We start from the raw sequence: 12,131 nt of genomic DNA, 5'->3' as shown, positions 1-12,131 counted from the left end.
CAAATTGACCCAATAGTCAGAAAAATGCCCAGGTGACAGACAGTGCTTTTCAGAACTACAAAATCAGATTTCTTGCATGCCCATATTTAAGCAGAAACATACTAAGTCAATGACCAAAAACAAATCTATATTTAACTCTTTCCAGTAATTTAAACAGCCATAAATTGTCAAGGATCTTTCAATCTAAATTTTGATGATGAAACATGGCACTTGTCCCATGAAATTCTTGTTTTCATTACTGTGATATGGAACTGAGCATAAGAACATAAGAACTAGGAGCAGGAGTAGGCCGTCTGGCCCTTCGAGCCTGCTCCGCCATTCAATAAGATCATGGCTGATCCTTTCGTGGACTCAGATCCACTTACCCGCGTTCTCACCGTATCCCTTAATTCCTTTACTGTTCAAAGAAAATCTACCTTTTTTTAAAAAACATTTACTGAAGTAGCGTCAACTACTTCACTGGGCAAGGAATTCCATAGATTAACAACCCTCTGGGTGAAGAAATTCCTTCTCAGTTCAGTCCTAAATCTGCTCCCTCTAATCTGAAATCACCAAAAGGAAGCATCCAAGTTTTACAGGTAATAGGGAAGGCAAATACAATATTGGCCTTTATTTCAAAGAGAACAGAGTATAAAAATAGGGCAGTCTTGTTAAAACTACAGGACGCACCTGTCAGACCACAGTTGGAATACACAGTTGGTCCTCTCTTCTAAGGAAAGATATTGTGACATTGAAACAGTCCAGAGAAGGTTCACTACATTGATCATGGGTTTGAAGGAATGTTCTTACGAGGAGAGGGGGAGTAGTTTGGCTCCTTGCTCATTAGAGTTTAGAAGAATAAGACATGGCATCCTTGAAACATTAGATTCTCAGGGGGCTTGACAGGATAGATGCAGACAGATTGTTTCCCTTTATGAGAGTCTGGGACCAGAGGGCACAATCTCAGAATAAAAGGTTGCCCATTTAAGATAGAGATGATGAGGAAACCTCTCTCTCAGAGAGTAGTGTATCTGTGGAATTCCTTACTGTACAGGACTGTAGAGGCTGAGCAATTAAGTATGTTCAAGGCAGAGATATACAGAATTCTAATTATTAAGGAAATTAAAGATTGTGGGGATATGGCAGTTAAGTGGAATTGAGGATTATTAGTTTGGTTGTGATTCACTGAATAGCAGAGTGGACTCAATGGGATAAATGGCTTTCTTTTGTTCCAATGTCTAATGGCACAATATTAGCTCACGTAAATGCAAGTATCTGCATTACAAGTCACCAAACTCAATGTCATACATTGTAAGTTCTCTGTCGTAAATATGTTTCATCACTAGAAAGAATTGTTTACAAGTTTGTAAAACAAAAAGAAACAAAAGGAAATCTCGCGTTGTTCAAATAAAATGTTTACACAGAAATACTGTACGGTGCAAGGTGATGTCCACGTTCACAGCATCATCCTATTGCTTGTGTAAAACATTCATGCTTGCCCCTCAAGACAAAGGAATTATATTTTCAAACTAGTACATATAATTAGCACTGCAAAATTGAGAGAAATAAACAGAGTAAAACAAAGGTTTAAATTGATTTGAAATAGGAAACAGCATCTTTTTTTTTCCAAAAAGAAAACTGAATGGTAGGTTGTGGGTTGTGAAATTATGGTGACTCAGTAATAAATTAACCGAGCCAAACAAATGCTCATATGGGGCTAGATACTAAACTTCATGCCTACAGCGATTAATTTTAGCATGACATATCATTACAGACAGGAGGTCGAATCCCTCTGATAATTAAAACCAAAACACCCAGAGAAGCTCGCCTCGCCTCACAATCAGTCATTTATGAAGGAGTTTCTTAAATGAATTGAACTCCTGATAGTCACTCTATAATCAACAAGTAATTATTTATCTAACTCTAACAGTGAACAAATTAACAAAAATACTACAAACTGATTAATTCCCACTTAACTACTAATTATTCCCTAATAAAACAAAATTCTAATGGTATGCTGTTCCAATAAATAAAGTCTTACTTATATAAACCAAAGTAATAAAAAAAAATTAAAACTTAGACTCTCAAAATTACAGTCAGGAGGCATCTTCCAAAATGCTCTGCACCTTCTCAGCTGATCCTCAACGAGGAATGCCTTTCTCTGTCAAATTCTGGTATCCGAAACACCTCTGTCCAACAAATTCTGATGTCAGGAATATTAGCTAAGAGTGCCATGGTACCTTACAGATGGTGCTAAATCAGAGAGCTTAAAGATTTCTGTAAGAGACAGAGTTGTACTCTTCCGATGGCAGTTTGTTTTCACCCTGTACAGGCGCAGCTGCTTGCAGACATTTTTGTATAAGTCTCCAAGCTCAAAAGTATTTCACCTCTGAAAGGGACGGTGCACTCTTCCTCCTTATTATTTTTACAAACAAATTCTAACTTTCTGCCTTCCAATTCACAAGTACTCTAAATAACTTCGCAAAAATATACACTGTAATAATTAACTGCATTTCCCTCACAGTAACTTGGCTGAACTGTTGCGAACTCAGTTTTAATTAAACCTTTGACAAGCAGATACAGCTCGACTAAGGATACTAGCTCAATAAAGTCATTGAACCCAATCATCTGGCAAACACTAACTATGCCGACATCCCTGTTCAACAAGCAGAAGCACAATGTTAACCGGGTACAAGTGATCTTTTATTACCATCACAGCTTGCCATGCTAGTTCACACATGGTCAGTCAAGCACACATGATCACAAACGTAATCAGAGAATTATCTTGTCTTTTTGGCTGCTTACCAACATTTTTTTACTGCCCAAAAACTACAGGCTTTTGGGGACAGCCTCAGTAGAACTCCTGTAGAAGCCGTCAACCAGTTGTACTAACGTATCAGAGAAACACCACTATTACTGGTGTTGTACTCCACTTTATCCCACGAGGTGCACAAATACAACTGAATTGTACACACCATTGCAACTGTCTCACCAGAATAGAACTCCCATCTCGAGAGCCATTGGACTCAGCATTATTTCTGGACCATTCAATGCTTAAATCTTGTACTGTCGGTTCTGCTATAATGTGTGTTTCTTCAACACGAATTGGCTTTAACACGACTGTAGAAATTAGATTGCTATATGTAGAACGCGAACCTTCCTTACCTGTATTGGCTATAATGTGATTCTGGCCCCATTAGTTTTAAGCTTTTGCACGATTTTCTTAGTCTACAAAATTGCACGAGAATGGAACTAACGAGTTCTATCAGAACCCCTTGTAGTACATTTGGCTTTGTAACTCTGCTTCACGTTAAAAACATACTGAAGCAATGCAAATGAATGTATATGATAATTATAGGAATGCTTTCCAATTATTGGGGATGGAAGGTGTTCTAAAATGATACAACATGATATATGGAGAGAAAGAAAGAGCTTGCTTGAAGTAACAAAATTGTTCCTAGACACAAGTGGATTTACTTGTTTCTTAGTTGCTTAGTCTTTGCTTTCTGGTTCCAACCCAAGCTAAGTTCTTGTAAGATATCACCATCTCAGCACTAATCTCTATTCTCACCAATTGGATTAAGCCTCAACCAATAGCACCACAGCTCTAAATACCAACACCGCCTGTGTTCAATCCGCACAATCATTTATAACTCCTGCTTCAAAAATCTTATTCCTTTATTGTTTTACATATGGTTTTATACATTATTTTACTGACTCCACTGTAGTTATCCTTGTGAATCAGTTTGCTCCGATTAATTAATTGAAGCTGTTTGAGTCAAATCTCAGATAAATGCAAACCACAAAAACACCTGGTAGTCAAGACTAAGCACAATCTTATCTCCATGGTTAAATCACCAAAGGCTGATGACCACAGTGCTAATATGGAACTTCTTCAAAACCTCCAAGACTAGTAAGCTGCGCACAATCAAGAAGGAGCGATCCCATCCAGAGTGGGACACAACCCGAGTGAGTATATAGCTTAGGGAATTTGGAAGCTGCATGGAATTCAGCACAGAAAAGGAGGTGATACTTGTTTTGTGCTTTTTTTGGCTCATAGTTTGTAAGGTCTTTTTACGGTTAAATTGAAGCCCAGGATCGGGATCCCTGCACAAAAGTGACATCACAGGAAAACCCTAAATTAAGTGGTTGGTAACAGCTGCTAATTTGACCACTCTCAGACTTGTTACTCTCAGATTAAAGTTAAATACGGGAAACATTTACAGGTTACAGATTACAAACTAACAGATCAGTAGGATACATTTAAAAAACCAAATTAAGAATGAAATAAATAAAACAGAGATGCAGGGCTGGGGGCAATGTGTTGTACCTGCATGATGTGGACGCTGATGGTTCACAATGACCAAATCTGTGGCAAGTGTTGGGTTTTTGAGGAATTCCAGTTCAGCATTGATGGCCTGGAGTCTGAGCTTCAAACACTGTGACAGGGATGGAGAGAGTTACCTGGGCTTTGTTTCAGGCGGCAGTCACACCCCTTAGATTAACTTCCTCAAATTCAGTCAGTGGTTAGGGACAGAACAGTGCGACTATGAATGAGGCAGGTAGAGGAATCCAGGAGATAATGCTGAAAGAGCCTCAGCCCTTCAACTTGTCTAAAAGGTTTGAGACTCATGCTCCCTCGGTGGATGAGAGCAGGAGCTGTACAGGGAGCCATTCAAGAGGAGGGAGAAAAGAGAAATGTCGTTACAATCAGTGATAGCATAGTCAGGGGAATAGAGACTGAGATCCGTGACCAAGATCGAGAATCCTGAAGGCTGTGTTGCCTGCTTGATACCCGGGTTCAGGATATCTCATCTGGGCTGCAGAGGCACTTGAAGTGGGAGGGTAACGATCATGGTCCATGCAGGTACCAACGATATGGGTAGAATAGGAACAGTGTTCTACTGAGGGATTATGGATCAGTTAAGGGCTAAATTAAAAAGCAGAACCAAAAAATATAAATCTCCATATTACAACTTGAGCTACGAGCTAACTTGCACAGGATCAACAAGGTTAGAGAGGTAACCGCGTGACTCAAAGATTGGTGTGGGAGACATGGGTTCAAATTCATGGGGCATTGGCTTCAGTACTGAGAAAAGGAGGAAACTGTTCTAATAGGATGGGGTCCACCTGAATCAGGCTGGGTCCTGTCAAGTTGCACAACTAGAGCTGTGGTACGGCTTTAAACTAAATAATGGGGGGGGGGGTGGGGGTGTTGCAATTGCAAGAAGAATTATGGGAAAGATTAGGGGGCAGGTGCTCTGCAGTGGTTATTAATGTATCCAAAACACATAATAAAAAGAGTATGGGAAAGACTCAGGAATCTAACTTCGGACACAGCAAGTAAAGGGATAACTGTGAGAAGGAGGGCAGACAAGGCAGGTCTGAGGATGCTACATTTAAATGTATGCAGCATACAAAACAAGGTAAATGAACTTATAGTACAGATTTAAATTGACGGGAAGATGTTGCAGGTAGTACAGAGACATGTCTGCAAAGGGTTCGAGAATGTATGAGTCCTATTGAAAGGACAGGCAGATGGACAGATGGGGCAGGTTGCCTTGTTAGTAAGAAATGAAATAATATTACTTCTTGCTATCAATGTTGAGTCAGAAGGCATAGAATCCATGTGGGTAGGGTTGCAGAACCACAAAGGAAGAAAGACCTGATGGGAATTATGTACGGGGCTTCTAGCAGTAGTCAGGATGTGGGCAGAAAATAAATCAGGAGATAAAAAAGGCAGCCAAGAAAGACTATTACAATAATCATGCGGGACTTCAATGTGCAGGTGGACCGGGAAAATCGGGCTGGTAGAAGATCCCAAGAAAAGGAATTAATAGGATGTCTACATGATATATTTTGGAGCAGCTTGTGACAGAGCCCACTAGGAAACAGTCAATTCTGAATTTGGTGATGTGTAAATGAGGCAGACTTGACCGGGAAGCTTAAAGTTAAGGAACCCTTAGGAGCAAGTGACCATAACATGATAGAATTCACCCTGCAGTTTGAGGGGAGAAGTTGGAATCAGATGTAACTATATTACAATTGAGTAATATGGTAAGAACAAGGACATGAGGGAGGAGCTGCCCAGAGTCGGTTGGAAGGGAAGCCTAGCAGGGATGATGATGGAGCAGCAATAGCAGGAGTTTCTGGGGCTAATTCAGGAGGCATAGCAGAAATTCATCCCAAGGAAAAAGAAACATACTAAGGGGAGAATGAGGCAACCGTGGCTGACAAGGGAAGCGAGGAGATTGAGAAGCCTTTAAAAACCAGAAGAGGATACCTTAAAAATGTAATAAGTGCGGAGAAGATAAAATAAGAGGGTAAGTAGCTAGTAATATAAAAGATGACTGCAGGAAATTTTTTAAAGATATCTAAGAAGGTAAGAGAGAGGCAAAAGTGGAAATTGGATCGCTGCAAAATGAGGTTGGAGAAGTAGTAATGGGGAACAAAGAAATGGCGGAGGAACCGAATAAGTACTTTGCATCGGTCTTCACGGTGGAAGACATCAGCAGCAGAGCAGAGCTGAGTGTAGTGAGTGTAGTTTAATAAATAAAAGATGCTGGAGAAGTTGAAAGGTCTGAAGGTGGACAAACCACCCAGACCAGATGGACAACACCCAAGAGTTGTGCAGGAGATAGCTGAGGAGATTTGGGAGCATTGGTGGGGATCTTTCAGGCATCACTAGAGTCAGGGAGGGTTCCAGAGGACTGGAAAATGGCCAATGTAACACAGCTATTTAAGAAGGGAGGGATGCAGAAGACAGGAAGCTGTAGATTGGATAACCTGATCTCAATCGATGGTCAGATTTTACAGGCCATTATTAAGGATGGTTTTGCTGAGTACTTGGAATTACAGGGAAAAATAGGGCTGAGTCAGCATGGCTTTCTCAACAAGGCTTTCTCAACAAGAGATCACATCTGACAAATCTGTTTGAATAACCTGCAAGTTAGACAAAGGATAGCCAGTGAATGTGACTTATTTGGATGTCTAGAAGGCCTTTGACAAGGTGTCACACAGGAGGCTACAAAAGAGCCCATCGCATAAAGTTCAAGGTACTGGCATGGATAAAGGATTAACTGACTGGAAGGTAGATAATGGGAATAAAGGAGTCTTTTTCAGGATGGCAGCTGGTGACTAGTGGAGTTCCGCAGTGGTAAGTGTTAGAAACAACTTACATTCAGTACATTGACAAACAAAGCATTAGGCTAAGGCAGACGCCTTCAGGATTTTGGTCCACAAATTACCCTGCACTTCATCTCTCTACTATATTCTCTGGATTACCACCAAGAACAGCCTGAGCCATCTGCTTGCTAGTTGCTCACAATCCTGCATTTTGCTGACTACATAACTTAAATCACAACCGTATCACATGACTCTAATCACTCAGACGTTAGTAATTAACATATTTCTAACTCTTAACGCTTCACAAACCTTATATTACATTGTGCCCACTATGAAATACAAATATTCCAAAGTATGATAGAGGAGCATTATAAAATAAATATGACAATGAGCAACCAAATGAGGTACAAAATCAGATTATCAAAAGCTTTATCAGAGAGGTAGAGTGTTGTGTTGAAAGTGGTAAATTGAATTAGAGAGATGGAGTGAAAGTCCAAATCCTGGGCCCAAGGTATCTGAATGTAGTTCACAGTTTAGTGATTACATTGGCGATGCTCAAAAGGTCAATATTAGAGAAGCGCAAATATCTGAGACACAAAAACAAAGTTGCTGGAAAAGCTCAGCAGGTCTGGCAGTATCTGTGAAGGAAAAAAACAGAGTTAACGTTTCCAGTCTGGTGACCCTTCCTCAGCTAGTTTTATTTTCAGTTGTTGAAGTTGGGGTTTTTGGAGCAACTAGATACAGCTCTCTCTCTCTCAGCTGCAGAGCTTGACTTCTCTTTCTGTGCTAGATTCATTCTTTCAGTTTTTCTTTCTCCTGGACTGGAGGAGATGGCAAGTGAGAGATATTGGTTTTGCTGAATTTGCTTTTGCCAATGGTGTGTTAATGGGGATGCTGCTATATTGGAACAGTTGATGAGTAGTAGTTCAATAATATAGTATTTTATTAAGTATTTCAGTAGAGTTAAAGTTATGCTAATTCTTCTTTTGTTTGTATTTTAACCATGATGCAAAATTAAAATGGGTTTTGCTTAAAGCCTAGTAGTTTGACCAATTAAATCACATCTGGATCACCATGCCTTCCACTTGCCTTTAAATAAGATAAAATTTAAGGTCTAGGCTACCTCCTTGATATATTTTGAGGGGTTTGGTCTTGTTTATAACACTGAACAACTTATGTTTTCACTCTATTCAGTTGCTTCAAATGAAAGGTATTGCTATGAGTGCCTGCTTAAGCTTTAGCTATGTCTACTTTTCTACAGGACATTGAATATTTCTTATTCTAGTCCTACAAGGAGCCTCACTCAGCTATTTTTGAGGAAATGCTTATGACTGTATTGGTGCTACACCATGTTCTCGTGTGGAACTGGAAATCTGTACAAATTTTGCTTCCAATTTGTATTCCTTTCTCAGCTTCACATCGTTTATCTCCAAATTGTTTTTGGAGTTTGTTACCCATTTCTTATGCTAGGCTATCAACTTATATCTATTATAAGCCCACTGACTCTCTCAGCTACCGTGGACGACCCTTTAGAACTGAGACGAGGAGGAATTTCTTCACCCAGAGTTGAATCTGTGGAACTCACTGCCAACAGAAGATGAGGGGCCAAGTCATTGAGTATATTTAAGACAGAGATAGATAGATTCTTGATTAGTAAGGGGATCAAATTTTGCTTGTTCTTTTTTCTTTCCTCAAGCTGCACACCCTCTCTAGGTACACTTTTTGTTTCTTTTTTATTTTGTTGCCTCGTCATTTCCTTTGACTCTGGAGGACTAACTATTCTATTACTCAATTTCTCCTGTCTTCCATCCCATCGTTGACCTTTCTTCAGTCTTTGTCCCATCTGCCCTCTGCTTAAACTGTATTGCATCTTTAGTCTCCCTTGGTTCTAATGAAAGATGGCATACCTTTAAATGTTAACTGTTTCTCTTTACACACAGATGCTACCTAACCTGTTGTTTTCTCCCAGTGTTTTCTGGTTTTATTTATAATTATGTTCTTAATGGTAGAAAATTATCTTTTGAATATGGTAAGAGGTGGGGACGAGGGAACCCCATCATGGTTCTGGAAGGGAAAGGAATGGGTGACAGAAAAAGTGTGAGAAATATGTAGTGGAGTGTACTGGAATAACAGTGGAGGACACTGTCAACTGCAGGAACCAAACTTGACCAGTTTCTCTGGGGTATGTTAAACAGTGCTAATTTATAGCAAGTCCACGTAACATCACTGAGCTTGCTATTACTACACTTAAATGGTAGTTTCCTGCAAATGATTAATGTGCTGTTCTGGTTTCTGAAATTGATGTAATAAAACTGCTTGCATTGTCTCCAAGAGCTATTGAGCATGGTACATTCAGGAAGTAGCAGTGTGTGGAGAGAAATAAATTCCCCAGCAATCAGACAATGACTTCCTGTATGAGCTTCCTAGAGTTAGAAACCCAAAAGTTCAGTGCACTGCTGCCAGCATTCAGCACAAATCTTTGGGTCATCAATTGCATTGTTGTTGCTGATTTTATTTTAACCAGAAACCAAAAGTCTACATTTTCCAGACTGTGCTGTTGGATTACTGCTCATTTAAAGTAATGACTATTGATGGGGATGTGATTAATAAGATAGGTTTCTCCAACATTAATAGATTAACATGCACTTAAAAACCAGCTTTTAAATTATTTCACTGATTTGTGATCACTTGGACAGGTTTGTTATTTATAGGTACTAAGATGTGCTGAGAGCTCAGATGACATCAATATAGTTCAGGGTTTTTTGGTAAAAGAATTTGGGCATAAGTTTGATACACTATCAGTTTCATTGAATAATACTTGATTATTGAACAGCACTGTCAGAAATATTTGTCAAATCTGTGCATACTATCTCAAAATACTGGTACCTTTTAACAGAAATCACATTAGTTAAATATATTCAAGGTTGAAAATATAAGCTACTTATTGGTTAAAACAAGACTTCCCAAAGTGAGCCTTTCCTCCTACTTTTATTTCCAATTTCTTGGAGGGACTGCCGTTCCCCAAGCAAAAAAGTAACCCATGATCCATCTGTATACGTGCAATTGCACCTGTGACATCATGCCGGCATAACATTTTAAACTATTTGTAAGATCTGGCAAACAGAGCAGAGACAGTAAATTTCTTCACAAATCAACATACTTCTGGTGACTGTTAAACAGCCTGGTCTCTCTAAAGGGGCAGTGAACTGTTAAAATTGTAACTCAGAGGCTATTTAACAGTCACCATGAATGCTGATTTGCAAAGAAATTTACAGAATGATTATAACTGTTGCTGTGCTTTACTGGAACTAAACAATTATTTTAAAATTTACTTTAAGAAATTGTTGCAGTCTGAAGACTTCTTGGAACAAATGTCAGTGCAACAGACCCAGCTCTTTTTGTCAGAATCAGGTACAACTTTCTTCCCTTTTTCTAGCTGCAACGCTCCACTTAGTGATGGTGTTGCCAATAAATGCAGCATCTTCGGAATAGGAATAGGCTACTTACCAACTGAATCTGTTTTGGCACTCAATATGATCATTACCGATAGCTACCACAATTACAATTACTTGCTTTGGATCCACATTCTTTCATACCATTACTTAATAAAAAGCTTTAGAGGATAGGAATTCTGCTGGGGAATGTCCAGGTTTCCATTTATTTTCTGGATCAGCCATTATATCACTAAATGGTGGAGCGAGCTCAAGGGCCATATGGTTTACTCCCACTCCTGTTTCTTATGTTCTTATTTTCCACACTCAAATCAAACGCTACTGACATTCACTTTGGCGTTCCTATCCCTACCCCATCCGATTCTTAAATAAGTAAGGAATCAAACTCAGACTGTAAGGCTCAGTTGCCCATTTGTTATATATAAGAAGTTCTTTTTGTTTGACCTTCAAGTAGGTTTCTCTGGGACTAAACAGCAACCCAGCTGAGAAAGCAGTGATTTGCTCATGAGACTTAATAATGCAAAAACAAGTCTGGATAAAAAGATCACCAATTTACAAGACACTGGGGCCCACTTGGAAACACAAACTGAAAAATTACAATTAAGGGGAAACATGCAGAAATATGCAATTAGTGCATCATTTGCTTCAATCATAACAGCACTATTTACAATTTGTAATACTGCAGATTCAATAAAATCATGATAATCTTCCACCTCAACCCCATTTTTCTATCCTAATGCTAAATTCCTGGATTTGCCAAGTATCCAAAAATCTCTCTATTTCTGCCTTGAAGAGACTGAATGATTAACATAGGCACTGACTGTACAAAATTCATACTTTTAATGCCTGGTGGCAGAAAACCAACAAAACAGAAATTTGTGTGTTGTGGATCATTTGGCCAAATCTCAAAGGCAGCTACATGCACATCTCCAAATCAAAAGCCCAAAAGTACAGTGGACACAAGAATACAAACATGAGAGAAAATGATATCTTTTAAAAATAGATTTTTTTCTCTCAAAACATCTGGTTCCCTAATTACTGCAATACATTAATCTTAAATTTCAAAAACTGATCATAAAGCAACACTTCCAAATTTATAGCATCTTTAACTGACCCAAGGCCCTTCACACAAAATTTAACATTATAACAATATAGGGAAACAATATATCAGGTAATCAGGGAATTGTGGGTCAAGCCACAGCATGTGGACGGCAGCAGTTCAAGCAGCTCACCACTACCTTCTCAAGGGCAGCTAGGGACAGGAAATGAATGCTGGCCGTCCAGTAATGACCACAGCCCGCAAGTGAATTTAAAAAAAATTACAATAAAAGAATCATAGAATTCCTACAGTGTTGAAGCAGGCCCTTTGGCTCATCGAATCCACACCGACCCTCTGAAGAGCATCCCGCCAAGACCCACCCCCTACCTTATTCCTGTAACTGCGCAATTCCCATGGCCAATCCACCTAACCTGAACAATCTTTAGACACAAGCCTCTTCAAAAAGTACTTGAAGAAGAGGGAGAGAGAAAGAGAGTGCAAGGTTCAGGGAGAGAATTACAGAATTTGGGACTGTA

General features: G+C 39.3%; 1 protein-coding gene across 1 annotated transcript in view; it reads right to left on the bottom strand.

The window, feature by feature from the left end:
• The window catches only part of bmpr1aa (bone morphogenetic protein receptor, type IAa), a 201,073-nt gene that overhangs the window by 35,415 nt on the left and 153,527 nt on the right, over window positions 1-12,131 (bottom strand). The gene's annotated exons all lie outside the window — the stretch shown is intronic.

This window comes from Rhincodon typus, chromosome 34, assembly GCF_021869965.1.
Source record: "Rhincodon typus isolate 14 chromosome 34, sRhiTyp1.1, whole genome shotgun sequence".
NCBI classification, from domain to species: Eukaryota; Metazoa; Chordata; class Chondrichthyes; order Orectolobiformes; family Rhincodontidae; genus Rhincodon; species Rhincodon typus.
The sequence above is the reverse complement of the archived record's forward strand: the minus strand, read 5'-3'. Positions and strand labels throughout refer to the sequence as shown.